The sequence below is a fragment of the Geotrypetes seraphini genome, chromosome 6 (assembly GCF_902459505.1).
Source record: "Geotrypetes seraphini chromosome 6, aGeoSer1.1, whole genome shotgun sequence".
Taxonomy (NCBI): domain Eukaryota; kingdom Metazoa; phylum Chordata; class Amphibia; order Gymnophiona; family Dermophiidae; genus Geotrypetes; species Geotrypetes seraphini.
The window spans coordinates 132,110,774-132,131,829 of record NC_047089.1 but is presented as its reverse complement, the minus strand read 5'-3'; positions in this window follow the sequence as shown (position 1 = coordinate 132,131,829).

The following is a 21,056-nucleotide window of genomic DNA, read 5'->3' as shown; positions in this document are numbered from 1 at the left end:
CTATTTAGATTGTAAGCTCTTTTGAGCAGGGACTGTCTCCTTCCTGACTCTCTACAGTACTGCATACATCTGGTAGTGCTCTAGAAATAATTAATAGTAATAGTAGTAATTTTAGACATCCATATCCCAGCTTTATAATTGGGATTTGGATGACTATTCACTTACTGTATGTTACAGGTGTGGACACTTACAGCGGATCTTGAGCAGGGAATGACATGGGGACAAAATTCATCACCATTCCTGTCCCTGTCCTTTCATTCTTTAGTGTCTATCTCAACCTCAGCCCTTCTACACCAGCATTCTTCAATGCAAGGCTTGAGGGTCTGTCAAGCCCATTCATACTCTGATTCTTCCTTCTCTCCTTAAAGAATGACATGGAGATGGCATACCCGCAGTTATCAACGGGGACGGAAACGGTGATGAATTTTGCATATATTTAAAACTCTGTCTGCATGCCACCCAAGCTCTGGTGACCAAAACGGATGCACTATCATGTCATGGCACATACTTTTATGCTATTAGTACTTTATAAGAGGCCACATAGCCATTCAATTAACTTTGTCCCCCTTTTATCAAGCTGCGATAGAGCGTTTTAGCGTGGGCTGGCGAGGTAAATGTTCTGACGCTCATAGGAATTGAATGAGCTTTGGAACATTTACCTCACCAGCCCACACTAAAACGTTCCATCACAGCTTGTTAAAAAGGGGCCTTTATAAAATTATCCTTACAAAGTCTAAAACAGGGGTGTCCAACCTGCGGCCCAAGGGCTGCATGCGGCTCCGTGAAGTATTTTGTGCGGCCCCAGTCAAGTTTAAGTTTCAAGTTTATTAAAATATTTTATTTGATCACAAAATCCAAATCCAATGCGATATACATTTAGTTAAGAATTAGGTTAAAAAAACAAAGATAACAAGAGGGTGATGGTGCGTCTGCATCTGGAGTAATGCGTTCAATATTGGTCGCCGTACCTTAAGAAGGACACGGCATTACTCGAGAGGGTTCAGAGGAGAGCGACGCGTCTGATAAAGGGGATGGAAAACCTTTCATACGCTGAGAGATTAGAGAAACTGGGTCTCTTTTCCCTGGAGAAGAGGAGACTTAGAGGGGATATGATAGAGACTTATAAGATCATGAAGGGCATAAAGAGAGTAGAGAGGGACAGATTCATCAAACTTTCGAATAATAAAAGAACAAGAGGGCATTCAGAAAAGTTGAAAGGGGACAGATTCAAAACGAATGCTAGGAAGGTCTTCTTTACTCAACATGTGATGGACACCTGGAATGCGCTTCCAGAGGACGTAATAGGGTAAGTACGATACTAGGGTTTAAGAAAAGATTGGACAATTTCCTGCTGGAAAAGGGGATAGAGGGGTATAGATAGAGGATTACTGCACAGGTCCTGGACCTGTTGGGCCGCCGCGTGAGCGGACTGCTGGGCACGATGGACCTCAGGTCTGACCCAGCGGAGGCATTGCTTATGTTCTTATGTTCAGTGTTTTCCTATGCTGCCCCCGGGTGTTTACCGTCTTCCTCTTCTGTCTTGTTGCAGCGTTTGCGCGGCCCCAGAAACATTTTTTTCACCAATGCAGCCCAGGGAAGCCAAAAGGTTGGACAACCCTGGTCTAAACAGTTCAAAAGAATATTAAGTTTCCCTGTAATGATAGCCATAACATTTTTTTAGCAGGAATGATGTATCTAAAAAAAAAAAAGGAGTGAGGTCATTGCATGTTTTTACATATGTTTGTGCAACAAATTTAACTTTATTTATTTATAATGTAATATTTTTTTTTCAATGAAGGCTGGAATTTTTACAGATTTGAAACAGATTTTTTGTCTAGATAACATTATTTGTCATAACATTCCCCCTTCCCTCCCCCTTTTACTAAGCCACGATAGAGGTTTCTACTGCGGCCCAGAACACTAACCCCCTCTTCTACTAAACCGCGCTAGCGGTTGTAGTGTGGGGAGCCGCGCTGAATGGCCCATGCTGTTCCCAACGCTCATTGAGTTCCTTTGAGCATCGAGAGCAGCGCATGCCATTGAGCGCGGTTTGGTAGAAGAGGGGGGTAAATGCTCCGATGCTGCTTCAGCGCTCAAAGAATTCCTATGAATGTCAGTGCAGGGTCAAGCATTTAGTGACCTGGCCCACGGTAGGAACCTCTACCTAAGCTTAGTAAAATAGGGCTATTGTTTATATTCAATCAAAAGTAGCTGATACCTGCTGTTAAACTGAAAATGGTTTAATGTTAAAAAAGAAATAGCAGCAATGTAAAAAGGGTAGGCAGCATCTAATAGCTGAAAAGTTAAGAAGAAATCCAACCTGTTTGTAAACAGTGTCATAATTTTACTTTTTAAATTGATTTACCTTACCAAAACATACTTGTAATCATATAGTATATTACTGAAAGCACTTACCTTAAATATACCAACTACTGTTAAGATGTTCAAGAAACTTTGCTGATTACCTTTCACTATAATTATGCGTTTGTAATGTTCACTATCAGTTTTTGTTGTGGTGTTCATCCAACCATTGTGCGACCACTGAGATAAAAGAATAATTATAAAAAATATTGTGGATGGGAATCTGTGTTTATCTGTTCTCCAGTTATTATGGCAGGAAAATGAATAAAAATGTTCAAGTAGAAAAATTCATTGATTTGAGGCAAAGGTGTAGATCTTCGATAGCTCCATGCCTTCAAACTTCATACTGCCCTAATTTAAAACTCAGGGTGTTCTAGCCACATAATAAAAACTTAAGGGTCCTTTTACTAAACCGTGGTAAAATGTGGAGATATCACAGCTTAACATGAGATTTTAATGTGCACGAGCTGCAAATTTTCCTCCTCCTTACAAAGCCGCGCTAACGTTTTCAGTGCCGGCCGCTGCGGTAACAGCCCTGATGCTCATAGGAATTCTAGGAACTGTTACCGTGGCGGCCAACGCTAAAAACGCTAGTGCGGCTTTGTAAAGGAGAGGATGCAGCATCTGTCGAGGGTGTTTCCAGTTTTTATTGCAGGCTGTGTGTTAACAATTCACATTAATGCATAGTACCTGCTCCTGGTTAACATGGAAGTTCTTATTAGGAAATTCTATATATTGTGCCTAGCATTATGCAATTTATGTGCTTATTTTTCAATGTGGAAACATGTTAAAATGTAAGCAAAGTGCTGAAATGGCCCCAAAACAGCATATCAGCTCCCAGCTATATGATAGTGCCAAAGTGTTTCCATGTGGATCTGAAAAGTTGGTGTAATGATGGGAGGGACATGTATGTTCCCTTAAAATGTATGCAGTTATAGAATTCAGGGGCATTCCTGCCCAACATGTGCGCCAGAATTTACACCTGATTTCATTTGGTATAAATGCTCGTTTCCAAAGTTTAGCGTGGCTTCCAGAACTACAGTATATGCTATTCTATAAAGAGTACCCATCCATGTTCAGACCCAATTTTTTCTCAACATCATATATTGAATCCAACTTTTAGGGACTGATTCTCAAAACTGTGCCATTTGCTAGGCAGCAATGGGTGCCCTACTGCCACCTAACCTAATTGGTTTAATTGGTGATAAATGGCACTACACTTCCCCCTCCCCATTCGCGGTTTCCACACTCGCAGTTTCACAAATTTGTGATTTGGGGGGCGGGGAGGGGGAAAAAACACATATTTTATCACGTTCCCGCCTCTCTCCAGCCTTCCTCCCAGCATCCCGGCCTTACCTGGTGGTCTAGCAGGCTTTCGGGGCAGGAGCGATCTTCCAACTCTCCTGCCCCGTGCAGATCGCCAATAGGAAATGGCTGCCATGAGCTCCTGCCGTAGTCTCGAGAGACTACGGGAACTCATGGCAGTCATTTCCTATTGGCGATCTGCACGGGGCAGGACCGTAGGAAGATCGCTCCTGCCCCGAAAGCCTGCTAGACCGCCAGGTGAGGCCGTGATGGTGGGAGGGAGGCGGGGATGGGTCAGAGCCGGACAAAAAGATATTCACGGTTTTTCTCCATTCGCGGTCTGGCTCTGCCCCTATCCCCCGTGAATACCAAGGGAGAAGTGTATCATTGACCGTGTTGTTTAAAACTAATTATAAAGTAATTTTTTTAAAAATGTAGGCAGGTTCCTACAAAGAATGCCATCCAAGTCCCATCTATAGAGGCACCTATGTCAAAAGTAGGTGTTTGCACCGGAAGTGGATATAGGCACCTCTGTATACACGATTCTCGTCACAGATAGGCACCATAAATGTAGGCCTATAAAACCCCGGCCTACCTTTCCGGCGCCTACTTTTGATGTGGTTGCGATTCTGCAAATGCCACCGTAGCATGATTGACACACGAAAGATGCCGCTTTTATAGACAGCCACCAATAACGGTGCTGTTTGGTGAATCCAGCCCAAAATGTCTCCTATTCAGGAGGCAGTTTCTAGTGCACAACGCTGCCTTAGACAGTAAGCATGCAATAAGTGTAGCGTCTTAACTGCCAAATGCCTTCCACACACACTCTCCAACCCATGCTATGCCCCGACACAAAAAAAGATGTTCTGTGTAGTTTACTGCACAGTAACTGCTAAACTACTGTACAATCCCTTAGCAGTTCCAAGCAGTAAACTGTGTGTTAAGTGCTTAATACAGATTAGTAAAAGGGCCCTTAGTTCTGTCACTGGAGCACTAAAGATTTCTGAACTTGGTTAAAGTTGTCATGGAAGAGCAATGGTTTTCAACTCTGTTCCTTAAGTCCTAAATAAATATTCTTTTATTCAAAGCAATTGAATTGTTTTATTTACTTATTTGGATTTATTAACTGCCTTTATGAAAAGATTCGTCAAGGGTGGTGAAATTTAAGGGACAGATTTTCTGGTGTGCCTTAAGTGGCTGCAGAGCAACTGAATGTCTTTTTGTGGGGGGACCCAAACTACGCTTTCATTTCACCCCCAGCTCTATCCCTAACCCCAGTAGAGTTTCCCCTTCCCTTTCTTCTGTCATTCATGATCCATTACCCCTTATGAAATTAGGTACCTAAGCACAGATAGACCCTTACAAATGCAGATCACAAATTAAAAATAAAAATCTAAAAGAAAAATTGAACTGGGAATCCCCAACAAGTCAAATTTGGTATCTACCACAACACTGAAGAAATAAACATAGAAATTAATTTCCTTGTCTACTGACCAAAATACAAAAACATCTGCAATGCACATTTCCCAAAGCTAAATTTTTTAAAACACTACTTTTTTCTGCCTTTGTTGTCTGAACATTTTATTTTTCCAGTCAGATTGACACTAGCTTTATGCTAACATATCCAGGTGGCTGTTGTCTATTTGTCTTTTCTCCTCCTGTCTTCTTTCATTCTCTCACATGTTTGTTTTGGGGTTTTTATTAATTTGCTTCAAACCAACAAGGGATTTTGCAAAATATAAGTGTACTGATTTAGAACTATTGATCTTTCCTTTTTAGGACAGGATTCACTAAACCTCCAAAGCGTGTGCGATCCGTTTCCGTTTGCATGCCGGCCGACTGATTCAGTAAAGGCCTGCATGCAAATGGGGACGATCGATAGTACGCCCCCTACCCATGGCCAGAGCAATCCCCGCTCATGCGCACACCCTGACAGTAGTGACAAGAGAAGCAGCCTCCTGTCACTGCTGTCAGGGATCAGCCCAGCCCAGATCTCTCTGACTCTACTGCTCTCTCCCGCCTTCCCTGCAGTGCAAGCCGATTGGCATGGCCCCCCCCCCAAACCCGGCACAGCCCACCCCCCAACACCAAAGTTGTGAGCAGGAGGGGTGCTTGGTCCCTCCTGCTTCTAGGCCTCTCACCCCCTGCTCGGTCCTGGTCAGGCCTGGCCCACCCACCCCAGTACCAGTAAAATTGTTGGGAGCAGGAGGGCTGCCCGGTCCCTTCTGCTCCTTGGGCAAGGCTCCCCCAGCATCTTCGGGAGCAGGAGGGGTGCCCGGACCTTCCTCCTCCTACGCACCGGCAATTATCTTCGTGAGCAGGAGCAAACTCCTCCTGCTCCTACTCTCCTGCCCCGCCGCTGCCCAATAGTGGCCTTAGGCCCCGCCCTGGTGCATCATCTGATGCACGGGGAGAGGCCTAAGGCATTGATTGGCTGAGGCACCTCAGGCTTCTCAGCCAATCAGGGACTTCCTTAGGGAGGAGTCTAGGGAAGTCCTGATTGGCCATTGTTTTACAGGTACTGGGGTGGGTGGGCCGGGCCCAACCAGGATCAGGCGGGGGGTGGAAGGCCTAGGAGCAGGAGGGACCGAGCACCCCTTCTGCTCCCAACTTTGGTGTCATGGGTAAGCCATGCCGGGTCAGGGGGGAGTGCCGCGCTGCTTTTTAAAAAATTTTTTAAATATTGTTTTAACATGATGGCAGGAGGGAGTTGGTATCCCTCCTTCTTTTTTCTCCGGTGGGGGTGCAGCAGAGCAGGGCAGACAGGAGATATTGGAGCCTGGGGGTGTTGTCGGGTAGATCTCTCCTGCTCTCTGCCGCCGTTCCCCACAGTGCAGCCCCGCTTTAAACCCGCAGGCTTGCACTGCAGGGAAGGAAGCAGAGAGTAGGAGCTCAGGGCAGAAAGCAGGGCTAGAAGATCGGGGCGAGCAGGCAGGAGACATAGGACATAGGCTTCTATGGAGCTGGAGAGTCGAAAGACATTTTCGACTGGTCTCCAGCAGTTGCTTCTTGGGTTAAGTCAGATCCGAAATTTTAGGTAGTGAATTGGGTCGCTGTCCAATTTGCATGCATTTCACCTCATTGCATGCACGGATTCCAAGCGGATCACAGGGGAGGTAAGTGAATTAGGCCACATGGAAATTTGATAGTAAAGTGGTCGCAAACCGATCGGTACACGATCGGTTTGCTTAGTGAATCTGGCCCTTAGGTCTTTCCTTCCTTACTTTCTTTTCTGCCTCTGTCCTCTCAAATTTCATCCTCTTTCTCACTTTCCAGTTCTCCACCTCCTGTTTACCTTTCACCTACCTATTAACTTTCCTCCTCCTCTCAGTCCCTAGCTCTCCCATTTCCTGTCTCGCCCTTTCTTTAGCTTCTTACTCCATTTCCCTTTAACACATTTCTATTCTCTGTATTCAACAACCTCTTCTCACGCAGCTCCTTGACAAGCACCATGATCTCTCTCAAATAGTCCTATCATGTCCAGCATCTCCCCTTCTCTGTCCTGCCATCTAGGTATCCCTGTATCTCCTATTTCTCCTCTGCCCCCACATAGCATCTCCCTTCTCTCCACTCTCCCTTCCCTCATAGTCAGCTTCACCCCATCTACTTCCCCCTTAGTCAGCATCTCCCCCTCTTTCTCCCCTTCTTCCCTTCCCCCAATAGCATTATCTCCCTCTCTCTTCCCATTTTCTCCTGTTCTCCCATAGTCAGCTTCTCCCCACTCTGTCCAATTTCATGTCCAGAGTGCCCCCGGTGTCTCCCCTTCCTCTCTGTTCCCTCTTCAGCATATGTCCTTATCCCCCACGGTCCAGTATCTATCCCTTTGTTTTTCACTCCTATGATCTGGCTTTTATCCCTCCCATTTCCTGCCCCCCCCCCCTCCCATGATCCAACATTCATACCTCACTCTTCCATGCTATCCTTCCCCTCCCCTGTGGTTCAAATCTTTTTCTCTTTAGCATGTCTCTCTCTTTCCTCCAATCTCAGTTCCAGCATCTCTTCCCCATTCCCACCCTTTCTGCCAATTTCTCTTCATCCTTCAACCACCTTCTGCTTCACTTTTCCCTTTCCCTGGAAGTTGCTGACAACAAGCAACAGTTCAAACATGCTGCTCACACTGGTCCCAGAGCCTTTCCTCTGCCATGGATCTGCCTATATGGATACATGAACTTGCATCAGAGGGAAGATTTGGAGGCGAACAGGAGCAGTGTGTTTGAATAACTGCTTGCTGCCAGCAAACTCTTTGGGCAGAAAAACTATTAAAAGGTATATCAGGGAGGGGACAAAGGATGGGAGGAGTTGAGAGACAGGAAGAGATACTGGTTCATGGGTGGGAATCGAAGAGAGACGGCGAGATGCTGGACTACTGGTAAGGGGACAGGGAGCCAGCTCGACAGTAAAATCAGCTAGGTGGGGTGCCACTGGCCCAGGGGAGCCAAGGTAAGAAAATGTATACCTTGCAGGGAGTGAAGGAAAAGTTTTGGGGTAATGGCAACCCCTGTTTTAACATCTAGAAGTGGATGTCACCTTTTAGATGTCTTAATGCCACAAAGTAAAATCATATTCTATAATGGTATCTGGCATCCGAATTTCATTACAGAAACTACCATAACTCAGCACCAGCAGGCGAACATGTATGTGACCATAGTTACATCTGGTGTATGTGATCACAGACCTGATGTAATTGAATTTGCATAAGTACAGCAAGGGTGCACATAACTTATAGTATTCTGTAAGTGACACTTGTAAGTAGCTGCCCCCACCAATGCATCACCCATGTGAGCCTCCCTCCCATGCATTTATACACTATGGTGCTCATTTTCAAAAAGAGAGGTGTCCAATACATCTTACTAATCAAAACGTCCAAGTGGGCATTCTCAAAACAAACTTTCTTGTCACTTTCTCTCCAGTATGTCTAAATCTTAAGGATGTGTGTTAAGAAGTGTATGGGCGGGCTTAGGACTTGGATGTTCTGCAATGATAATCAAACTTAAACAAATAAGGATCAAAAAGGTGCCCAAACTGACAAGATGGCCACTTGAGGAATTAAGGCTAGGGTTACAAGACGTCCGGGAAAACTTGGACATGTCATTTTTTTAGGACTGAGTGCCCAGATGGTTTTTCATAAATGGGGGAGGCTGTCCAGGTTTAGCTGGCTCTCCCAACTCCCCCACCTACCTCCTCAGGCATGGCCACTGTAATTGAATCTTCGGGCATGGCAGTAGCAATGAGGTAAGCCTGCTGCTGCCAGCCTGCCCCAGAAGCTGCCTCTCGGCAGCAACTTCCTGTTCCCACGTAGACGGGACTTGCAGAGAGGTGGTTTCTGGGGCATGTGGCGGCAGCAGTTTTACCTCATTGCTACTGCTGGCTGCCCAAAGATACAATTACAGTGGTCAGCCTGGGGAAAAAGTAGGTGGGGGAGTCAGGAGCTAGAAAGCAGCATTGGAGGAGGGGAGGGGGCTGGAGAAACAACTTGAAGGAAGGAAGGGAGGGAGGGAAGCTGGAAAAACAGCATGGAGGGAGGGGGCTGGAGAAACAGTATGAAAAAAGGGAGGAAGGGCTGGAGAAATAGCATGGAGGGAGGGAGATGAGGGAGAAACAGCATGGAAGGGGGCTGGAGAAACATCATGGAGGGAGAGCTGGACAAACACCATAGAGGGAGGAGGAAACAGCATGGAGGGGGGCCGGAGAAAGCATAGAAGGCAAAGGAGGAGGGCTGGAGAAGCATTATGGAAAGGAGAGAGTGCTAGAGAAAAGAGCATGGAGTAGGGTAGTGCTGAATGTGAGGGAAGAAACAGAAAGTAGGGTCAGCAGACATCCAGGAAAACCCAGACGTGTTCTCTTTTTAGACAACTGTCCAGGTGCCTGGAGGGATTTCCAAAACCTGGCACTTTGCAATACCTATGTGGTGGTGTACAGGTGGGTACAGTAAGATTTGAATGGGTTTTGTAAGGCTCATCATACAATAGACTCAGGTTATACTGACGTGTGTGCCTTGAACTTTTTATGTGACATTCACTACAGTACATCTTAGAATGCCCTCTACTGTGCTCAAGTTTCAAGTCTAATCAAATTTGATATAAAATTTGAAACTTATCACTTATCAAAACTTCTAAGCGATGTACAATCATTTAAAAAGGGGAAAGTATATTTAACATATATTAGACAGTTTACTAAGAATGCTGGCTGCTTGCTTTTGTGCATTTTTCATGTGGGTGTCTTTATATTCGAGAATGGCCAAAAAAGATAGACGTACTAAGCACCAAAACATCTAGAAAAGTCATTAAAAAAAAAGATGTCTTGCAGTTTTGAAAATGTCCAAACTCAAACTTAGATGTCCTATTGAAAATGGCCCTCTATGCCACTTATGCACATCCTTACAGAATAACAACTGGTTGCTCTACTACCACTTATGCACATAACTGGTATGTTATGTACACTGGTATGTTATGTACACTTAACTCGCCAAGGTAATAGTATTCTGTATATCTTCATACTCAAGTGACGTGTATATATAGGAGCTCTGTTATAGAATTGCATTTTAAATGCATTAATGTGCATTATTGTGATACACCACAAGTTGCATTAGGGCCCTAAAATCATGGTAAAATAATCCCTGCAAAACGGGGGTTTTGCTGGGGTTATTTCACCACTCAGGAGCATCAAGCCATAAAGTCAAGGCCCAATTCTCTCGGGCTGGCAGATCAAGGTCCCACTCCAGCACAAGACACACACGCTTGGCACCAGCCCTCTCGGCAGAGGCCCACTTGGAACAAGACACTCCGACCCCCCCCCTGCTGAAGCCCTAACTAAGCATGACTCCTAGTGAGAGTCACCATTTTCCTAAAGGCACTGGACTGGGCAGGAGCGACTGGGCTTCACTCTTGCCTGATGACACCCCTGGACCACCAGTGAATCCAAAGATAGCCCATATGGGCCTATGACAATGTTGGGGGGCACCTCTGCTGGGAGGAAAACCCTACTCTGCCATCCCAGGAGCACTGAGCCCTTTTACCGCACTTTGATAACTTCCCCCTTAATGTTTCATTTGACTCGCCTAATCAGCAATCTTGGGTCCACTACTGGGGAATAGTAATTCTCAGAGTGCCTTTGGACATGATAGAGGCCAATCTAATGGTTAATTCAGTGACTGAGAGCCTAGGGACTGGACTCAATTCCTACTGTAATTCCTTGTGATGCTGGGCAAATCACTTAATCCTTCATTGCCCCAAGTACAAAAGCTTAGGGTGTGAGCCTAGCAGGGATACAGAATGTACCTGTATAGAGTATGTAAACCGCTTTGGTTGTACCACAGGAAGGTGGTATATCAAGTCCATGACTCTTGACCCCTTACCTTCTCATGACAGGAATGTGGCCAACTATGTTAAGACAATCTGCTCTCCACTTACTCCCCTGCATATAATGCAGCAACTAGAGAAGGGCCCTGCATTATGAAGGAACAGAAGGGGAGGGTGACTGGTGCTGTTTGAAGAGGGAGTGATGGAAGCATGAGCCAGCGGCCAGCAACTGATGGAAACCCCATACTTCTAACAAAGGTCATGTCTTCATGGAGCCCCTGTTTCCAGCTTGCTGATGAAAGTAGGTTATCCCCTAAATCAAGCTCTTTATGAGTTGCATTAAATGTCATTTGAACTGAGAGTTTAGCCATTACCTTTCTGCCTCGGTTACTGTTGACTTGTCTTATAATATTAATATGTTAACACTGAAACAAGATTCTTATTTTGCTGTCCAGGAGAGATGGATAGAGGCCCTGGAGATGAATATGGCACTCAGATATTCAAGCTGTAAATTCCGGTGTTTTTAGGGTTTTTTTTGTAATTTTTTATTTAAAGCACTCTCCAATACAAACTGGAAAAGCACAGTAGAACAAAGAACTCAACATCAGCTCAAAATGAAGAACAATGGCCAATGCAGGGAGGATCAGGCTCCTCTGTCACATGATATAATTATTAGAAATATGGAGTGAAGAGACAAATTACAAATTCAAATGACTGCTGAAAAATCCATAAAAATAAACTTTTAATAAATTAACAGAAAAAAAATATATTGCATGAGAAGTTTTTTTTAACATACTTTTGGTGTATTTTTACTTATTTATGTATGCCTGTCCTAGTAGGCCTGCTCAGTTGAGCTTCTTTGATTTCTACCACTTTGTGTAGATAAATACACACTCATACACAAATACCATTTTCCCCTCCCCAATGCTTCTTAATCTCTCAACTTTTTCCTAACACTGCCCTTCATATCCACTTTGTAGTTATTGTCTTTGATTCTTATAAGACCAATATTTAATCCAACATCAAGGCATGTCTTATCCAATTTTTAATAAGCCTTACAGACATCAAAGCTGGAGATGATGTATTTAAGTTGTGTTGTACTTTGGAATGCATTGGGGAAAATTATCAAGATGTGTTACAGTGATAACCTATGTTATTTGCTCATTAACACATTTTAAAACAGCTCTAATGCAGGTAGTGCCTATGAAAGCATGTACAGAAAATTACAATTCTCCCTTATTAACACTCTCTCAGGGGAGTCGATGCAGAAAGCTTTGCAGTAGAGCCAGCATTTAGCCCTCCAACAAAACTGTTGCATGCTATAAGCAATGAACATGCAAATTACTGCCACATTAAAATAGGGCAGTGACTTGCAAACTTCTGGACGCCGTGGCACATTAAACTCTGTGCCGCAGCTAGAGGGCATCCTGAAATGCGCAGATATCGACACGATGATGTCACGCACATGAATTTTTTTCCATTTGAGTAGCTTTTTAGAAACATAAAATATGATGGCAGATAAAGGCCAAATGACCCATTCAGTCTTCTCATCCACAGAATCTCACGTGCCTGTCCCATGCTTTCTTGAATTCAGACACAGTTTTTGTTTCCACCACCTTTACCGGGAGACTATTCCATGCATTTACCACCCTTTCTGTAAAAAAGCATTTCCTTAGATTATACCTCTTAACCTCATCCCATGCTCTCTCACCCTGGAGTTTCCTTTCAATTGAAAGAGACTGGCATCATGCCTATTTATGTGAGGATGTGTGCTGGACCTGTTTAATTTGCAATTTTCATTTACTAAAAAACAATTCTTTAGTGTCCCTCCAGACTGGTGGAGACTGAAAACAAGCTGAATGCCTCCAAGACAGAACTACTATGGATCAGGAAAGATAAATGCACCTTCACCCACCCTTCCCTAAACTAGGAATCAACTACCTTGATGGCAAAAAATGAAGAACATAGGGTTACCAGATTTTACTATAATAAAATTCGGACCCCCTCCTAGACCCGCCCAGTTCCACCCATCCCTGCTCCCTTATTTGCATGCATGGAATTTCCAAATGCCTGATGCAATTTAGAGGAGGCTTTTCAAAACCCGACAAAGTGCCTGGTTTTTAAAAGCCATCCAGACTCCTGGACATGTCCCCGAAAAGGAGGACATGTCTGGGTAAATCCGAGCGTCTGGTAACCCCAGAAGAACAGAGCCTAGGAATAACTCTCCAAACACATTTCACAAGTGATCTACACATCCTTTTACTATCTCTGCCAACTATGGAAGATAAGAAGCTACTTCACTGAAAAAGACTTCAACCAGATACTCTGTGCATTTGTCCGCACACGCTTGGACTACTGCAACACACTATGCAACGCACTATTCAACAGACTAACAGCAAAAAAACACCAGACATCTCCAGCAAATCCAAACTCAGCAATCAGGCTACTGAAAAACCTACAAGCCCATGACCAAGTCTCACCAGCAATAATCTCAGCACACTGGTAACCCATAAAAAAATGCTGCACCTTCAAAGGACTAGTGCTAGCATACAAATTCCTCCACACCATGAAACCCAGATACTTCTCACACAAACTTCCTCTCAACACTCCAAGGAGAGCGCTAAGCTCCCAGAATGAAATTCACTTGCATACATCCCCATGACATGCCCTCCAATTCCAAACTGCTCAAAAATGATCTTACTCCCATTTTCTACCAAACCTCTGGAACAGCCTTCCTCCACATATCAGATCCACTGCTTATTACATTACATCACATTAGAGATTTCTATTCCGTCATTACCTTGCAGTTCAAGGTAGATTACAAAAGAGTTATAGAAAGTGGGTTACAAAAGAAGATCTCTGGTCATTTCCAGAGAAAATAGAGAGTAGATCAGGTATATTCGGGTAAACAGGAGGAAGACGTAAAGATGGAAGGTACTTGAGGTGTTAAGACTTTTTCAGGGATTTCTTAAAAAGTATAGTCTTTATTTCTTTTCTGAACATCTTGTAGTCTGGGATTGTTATCAGTAGCTTGGCGATTTGGTTGTCTAGTTTTGCTGCAAGGATAAACATCATAAAATCTGTTTTAACACTTGGGATCTAGCTAGGTACTTTGGACCTGGGTTGGCCACTGTTGGAAACAGGATACTGGGCTTGATGGACATTCAGTCTATCACAGTATGGCAATTCTTATGTTCTTATCCTTCAATGGACTCCTAAACTTCAGGAAAGCAACAAAAACCTACCTCTTTCCTTAGCCCTATCTGCTTAACCTTAAAATACTCCTCCCTATCTCTCAGCTTCGCCTCTGCGGAACTCTTCATCAACCACGACTTTTACAGTTGAAATTTGAAGATGCTAATCTAATATGTATGTACGATGCTCGTATACTGCACTACAGGGTGACTAAAATATATGTCACACTCAAGCCAGACTAAAAATTATCAGTTACTGACTGCATCCTGACAATGGCTCCTCATATTATAGAAGCATAGAAACATGATGGCAGATAAAGGCCAAACGGCACATCTAGTCTGCCCATCCGCAGTAATTATTATCTCTTTCTCTCGCCGAAAGATCCCACGTGCCTATCCCAGGCCCTCTTGAATTCAGACATAGTCTCTGTTTCCACCACCTCTTCCGAGAGACTGTCTGTTCCATGCATCTACCACCCTTTCTGCAAAAAAGTATTTCCTTAGATTACTCCGGAGCCTATCACTTCTTAACTTCATCCTATGCCCTCTCATTGCAGAGTTTCCTTACAAATGAAAGAGACTCGACTCATGCACATTTATATTACATAGATATTTAAAAGTCTCTATCATATCTCCCCTCTCCCGCCTTTCCTCCAAAGTATACAGATTGAGATCTTTAAGTCTGTCCCCATACGCCTTCTCACGAAGACCACACACCATTTTAGTAGCCTTCATCTGGACTGACTCCATCTTTTTTATATCTTTTTGAAGGTGCGGCCTCCAGAATTGTACACAATATTCTAAATGAGGCCTCATCAGAGTCTTATACAGAGGCCATAACAGTATGCCCACTAGACTCTCAAAATCGGACCCTATCCAAGATCCCCTGTAAAGCAAAGCAATGTTTAGAGAATATAATTATGTAATCTTGTAACTTTGCCAATTAGCCACAGTAAATTTCATTATGTAACCTTGTAATTGTGTCAGTTTGTTAAACCACAGAGAATTTCATTATATAATCTACAATTTATACAACCCTATATAAGATTACACCATAACACTATGAATGTAAACTGTAACCCGCTCTTTGGGGAGGATGTTATAAAAAACCCAGCAATAAATAAAAAAAACCTCCTTCGGTGCATTCTTCAAGACAGCTGTAATCTAGTAGCGTGTCAATGGCAACCTATTCATATGCATCAACTAGTAAAGACTGCCTGGAGGGTGCATATGCCCATAACTATAGGCCTTCTAGAGAAAAAGAACCTAAACCAATAAAGCAATGCCAAAAATACCCAGTGAATAGGTGTTATAACAAACTGGCGTGGCATACAGTATCAAATTCTGCTGAAATATCAAGGAAGTTTATTACAAAAAACACTTTCACTGGAATGAAAAAATGTCATAAAAAAGAAGAGGAACGCAGCACTGCTATAGCTCTAAAGGGGAGGTACAGCTAACTGGAGGAAAAAGCCTCAGATAGGAGCCCTTCCACCACCACAATGGTGGTCCAAGGTGGTTGGACGTAACACCTCACTGGCAAAAAACCTCCAGACCGACCCCCCGTAGTAAAGAACTTAAAGCAGGGCGGCGGTGCAAACGATAGAGGATAACAATCCACTTATCTAGATTAGTAGATCGGTACACCGACGATGGCCAGCGTTTCACTCATCTGCTGCCTCAGGGTGTAGAGAAATCCGATCAAAACTAGAACCAGAATCAGAACAAAAATTCAATCAGTAAACTGGTAAAAATGCACAGCTTCAAAGATAGTTGAAAGAAGCCCTAATGACATACCTTAAGATAGGATGCAAGCTGCATCTCAAGATCAAAAGATGGCCGTAACATGACAGAACTGGGATTTATATAACACTGCCGGGTGGTGAACCCGGAAGTGACAATAGACAAAGAGTTATTGCTGAACCAGCACTTGTGGAACAAATTGTGTTGTAATGAAAAAATTTTTTTCTTTTTCTTTACTTAGTTTTTGTGTATAAGTGTGTGTGTGAAGAAAAGGTTTATACTTCTGCAAATCCAAAAATTGAACTTTCTTGTGTGAATGTTTTAATGTCAATAGACCCAGAAAATTAGAACTAAAAAATTAATAAAAATTGAAAGAATGAAACAGATCAGTAGAACGCACTCCATTCCAGTTTCGAATTTAGTCCATCTGGATCTTCACTCTTCAATCTGTGGATCCATTGTTGTTCCGCTCTTAGTAAACGCCGCTGTCTGTCCGGAACGTCCTCCCTAATGTGGTCAATCACACAACATTTCAAGTCTGTAAACCGATGGTTGAATTCCAAACAGTGTGTGACCATAGGTGCCTGTAATCTGTTGTTCTTCAGACAACTCTTGTGTTCAGTGGCTCGAGTTTTAAAGGGACGAGTGGTCTGGCCCACATAGATTAAGGGACATGAACACATGAACACATAAACCACAAAAGTCGATGTACAGGAAGTTCTATGTTTCAAATAAAAACTCTGATTGGTGGAAGGATGAATGAAGGTGTTAGACAGTTCTTTAGTGATGGTGCAAATAGAACATTTCCCACACTTGAAATGACCAGTTGAAAGTGTGGTAGGTGGACAAGGATCTCTTATATCAGATGGACTTAAAAGTTCTTTAAAATTCTTTTGGCGTGAGTACGCTATTCTGAAATGAATGTCTTTCAAAGAGGGATGAAGGTCCATTATAGTCCAGTGACGTCTGAGTATCTTGGAGATAATATTGATGTTAGGAGAATATTCTAGAATGCATGTAGCAATATTGTCAATGGACTTAGGTTCACGGGGTAGGAAAAGAAGATCTCTATTAATGAACTTAGCCCTTTTGTATGCTTTTTTCAAAACACCAGTAGGATATCCTCTGCTCTTTAAACGAGAGTACAGTTGTTTGCATTTTGTTTTATAATCTCCCGTGTCGGAACATAACCGACGATAACGGAAAAATTGAGAGGTGGGCAAACTTCGCTTCAGAGGGTTCGGATGGTTACTTGAGAAATCCAAAAAGGTATTCCTATCCGTGTCTTTTCTATATACTGTGGTTTTAATAGAACCTGTTTCTTTAATAACAAAAACATCAAGAAAAGAAATATGACTAGAGTGATAAGTCATGCTGAATTCAAAGTTACAATGTCTAGAGTTCAAACATTCAAAAAATTCATCCAGATCACCTTTAGAACCTTTCCAGGCCACAAAAACGTCATCAATAAAACGTAGCCATATAGCAATTTTATCTGAGAAGGGATTATTAATAATCCAGGTGTTTTCAAATTTTTGCATGAAAAGGTTTGCTACCGAGGGAGCCATGGTTGCCCCCATGGCTACCCCCGATATCTGCTGAAAAAAAACCTGTCCATGAACCTAAAATAGTTTCTCTTCATGGCTAAAGATAGTAGTTTTATTATAAACTGGACAGGGATCCTATCATTACTTACGTTGTTGAGGAGAAATTCCTCAACAACAGTAAGAGCCTCATCCTGAGGAATTACAGTGTAAAGAGATTTTACGTCTAACGTGACAAAAAATGTAATGTCTTCAGGGTTGTCGATGTCTGAGAGTTTAGTCAAAAATTGAGAAGAATCCCTTAAGTAAGAAAAACCTTTTGATACAATGGGACGGAGAAATAAATCAACAAAGGAAGATAAGGGTTCCAGAATGGAACCTCTACTGGATACAATAGGGCGACCTGGAGGATCGGTCAAACTTTTGTGAATCTTTGGCAAGATGTAAAACACAGGAGTTCTGGGATTTTGATTGTTTAAATAGGCATGTTCTTTTAAAGTCAAAAAACCTTCTTCTACAGCTGAAGATGTCAGTCGCTGTATCTCACAGGCTAGATCAGACGTTGGATCATTTGTCAACTCCTCATAGTCTGTGGATACACTCAATAACCTGGAGACCTCAGTTTTATATTTAGCCATGTCCAGAACTACCACTGCTCCGCCCTTATCTGCCCTACAAATCCTAATTGAACGATTTGACCTGAGTTGTTTTAAAGCCATATATTCTTCCCGTGAAAGATTGTATGGTTGGAATCTCTTAGTTTTGGTAACTTTTTTAATGTCACTAATAACTAATTCTTTATAGAGCTGTAAATGTGCACTAGGAGGGGTAGGAGGAGTCCAAGTGGATTTCAAACTAACAATGGAGCTCTCCGTGTTAGTGAAAGAGTGTTGAGTGAAAAATTCTTTTAAATGTAGTTTCCTAAAGAATTTTTCAACGTCCACCCGTAATTGAAATTCTTTCAAAGGTTGAACAGGGACAAATGTGAGTCCCCTGGATAAAACCGATGTTTCAATAGGACTCAAACTGTGTGAAGAGAGATTAAACACTACTTGTTCTGAGCTTTCTTTGATTTGTTTCGTTGTGGTCGTGACGTGGGTTGTTTTGTGCCCCGTCCTCTTTGTCTCCCTCGTGTCCGGTTTTGACCTGCCCCTCCTGTGTTGTCTTGATCTAAAAAATCCTCCTCAGAATTAGATAATGAACCCCCTTCTGAAGGATCAGAGGAGTCAAAATCTCCTCTTTTTTGCTGTTTAGAGGGATTATTTAGCCAGGGATACACTCGTTTTTTGGCATAATCATCTTCATCTCGTTTAAATTTTTTAATTTTATTTTTCTGTAAATTCGCTTTAAATAAATCAATTTTCTTCTGAGTGTCTGTAAGTTCTGTGTTAAATGTGTCAATGTCTAAGCTGCTTTTCAACTGTGTTCATGTGTTCATGTCCCTTAATCTATGTGGGCCAGACCACTCGTCCCTTTAAAACTCGAGCCACTGAACACAAGAGTTGTCTGAAGAACAACAGATTACAGGCACCTATGGTCACACACTGTTTGGAATTCAACCATCGGTTTACAGACTTGAAATGTTGTGTGATTGACCACATTAGGGAGGACGTTCCGGACAGACAGCGGCGTTTACTAAGAGCGGAACAACAATGGATCCACAGATTGAAGAGTGAAGATCCAGATGGACTAAATTCGAAACTGGAATGGAGTGCGTTCTACTGATCTGTTTCATTCTTTCAATTTTTATTAATTTTTTAGTTCTAATTTTCTGGGTCTATTGACATTAAAACATTCACACAAGAAAGTTCAATTTTTGGATTTGCAGAAGTATAAACCTTTTCTTCACACACACACTTATACACAAAAACTAAGTAAAGAAAAAGAAAAAAATTTTTTCATTACAACACAATTTGTTCCACAAGTGCTGGTTCAGCAATAACTCTTTGTCTATTGTCACTTCCGGGTTCACCACCCGGCAGTGTTATATAAATCCCAGTTCTGTCATGTTACGGCCATCTTTTGATCTTGAGATGCAGCTTGCGTCCTATCTTAAGGTATGTCATTAGGGCTTCTTTCAACTATCTTTGAAGCTGTGCATTTTTACCAGTTTACTGATTGAATTTTTGTTCTGATTCTGGTTCTAGTTTTGATCGGATTTCTCTACACCCTGAGGCAGCAGATGAGTGAAACGCTGGCCATCGTCGGTGTACCGATCTACTAATCTAGATAAGTGGATTGTTATCCTCTATCGTTTGCACCGCCGCCCTGCTTTAAGTTCTTTACTACGGGGGGTCGGTCTGGAGGTTTTTTGCCAGTGAGGTGTTACGTCCAACCACCTTGGACCACCATTGTGGTGGTGGAAGGGCTCCTATCTGAGGCTTTTTCCTCCAGTTAGCTGTACCTCCCCTTTAGAGCTATAGCAGTGCTGCGTTCCTCTTCTTTTTTATGACATTTTTTCATTCCAGTGAAAGTGTTTTTTGTAATATTATTGAGTTTCACAATTCCGAGTTTTTTCTTGAAATATCAAGGAAGACCATCAACCAATGTGTATTTCTCAAAGCATCAAGCAGAAGGTCTTAGGGCCGGATTCTCAAAACTTACCATGCCTTTAACAATGGTCGCAAAACTGGTTCCAACTGGTTTAGTGTGCCATTATTTTCCCACCTGATTATCAGAATGGCTCACCGTGGTCTTTTCCGAGCTTCATAGCAGCCTCCGATTCTGCCATGCAAATGTAGTACAATAAAGTCATTACTATTAAAGTGGTAGTAAAATGGGCTTATTACCGTTAATATTTAAACAAGTACTCTGGGCAATTTTCAAAGTGAAGCATTGGCTTTTAATGACCAAAAATTACCAGTTGGTCTGGAGGTGCCGGTACTATGAAAAGCGCTTCTCAGGTGCATGTTTCTGGTTGTGGCTCATGATAAAAATAAAAATTTAAACACCCACACTATTCACATCAATAATATAGTAACATAGTGATGGGAAAAAAATCTCAAAAGCACATGCCTTGAGTGCATGTATTAGAGGCATGTTGAAAGCTGACAATTGTACCTCACCTCCCTTATCCTCCATCCAATAGCGCTGGCATGCCTATGATTGACACAATGATGTAGCATTGTTGGTAGTTCTCCACCCCTCCTACCCACCCATGCCTCTTTCCGTGGACTATTCTGTACATGTGCCAATCGCTATCACCAGCGTCTGATCTCATGTAAAAGTAGTGACCCACCACAAACCTCATTTGCATGCGCAGTTCTTTGAGAATGATCCATCCTTTTTGAATCTGTAGATGTACGGCCGCTACAGTGACCCATAGGATTTTACCGGCAATATTAGAGAATCCGGATCTCAGTGCTGTGGTCCAACTGAAATCTGTACTAAAAATCATCCAAATTATTGTTTTTCAAAAAACTCAGTTAATTGCACCAATTGGGGGGGAGGAGTTCACCAAATTACCCAGAAAAAGTGAATTAGATAGTTTTCCAAATCTGTTGAATATAAAATAAATCTTTTTAAATAAGCAATAGATTTCATCTCATCTGACAATCTTCTGTCTGTCAGATAATGAAGACTGTAAGTTTGGTCTAAGCCATAAGCATCAA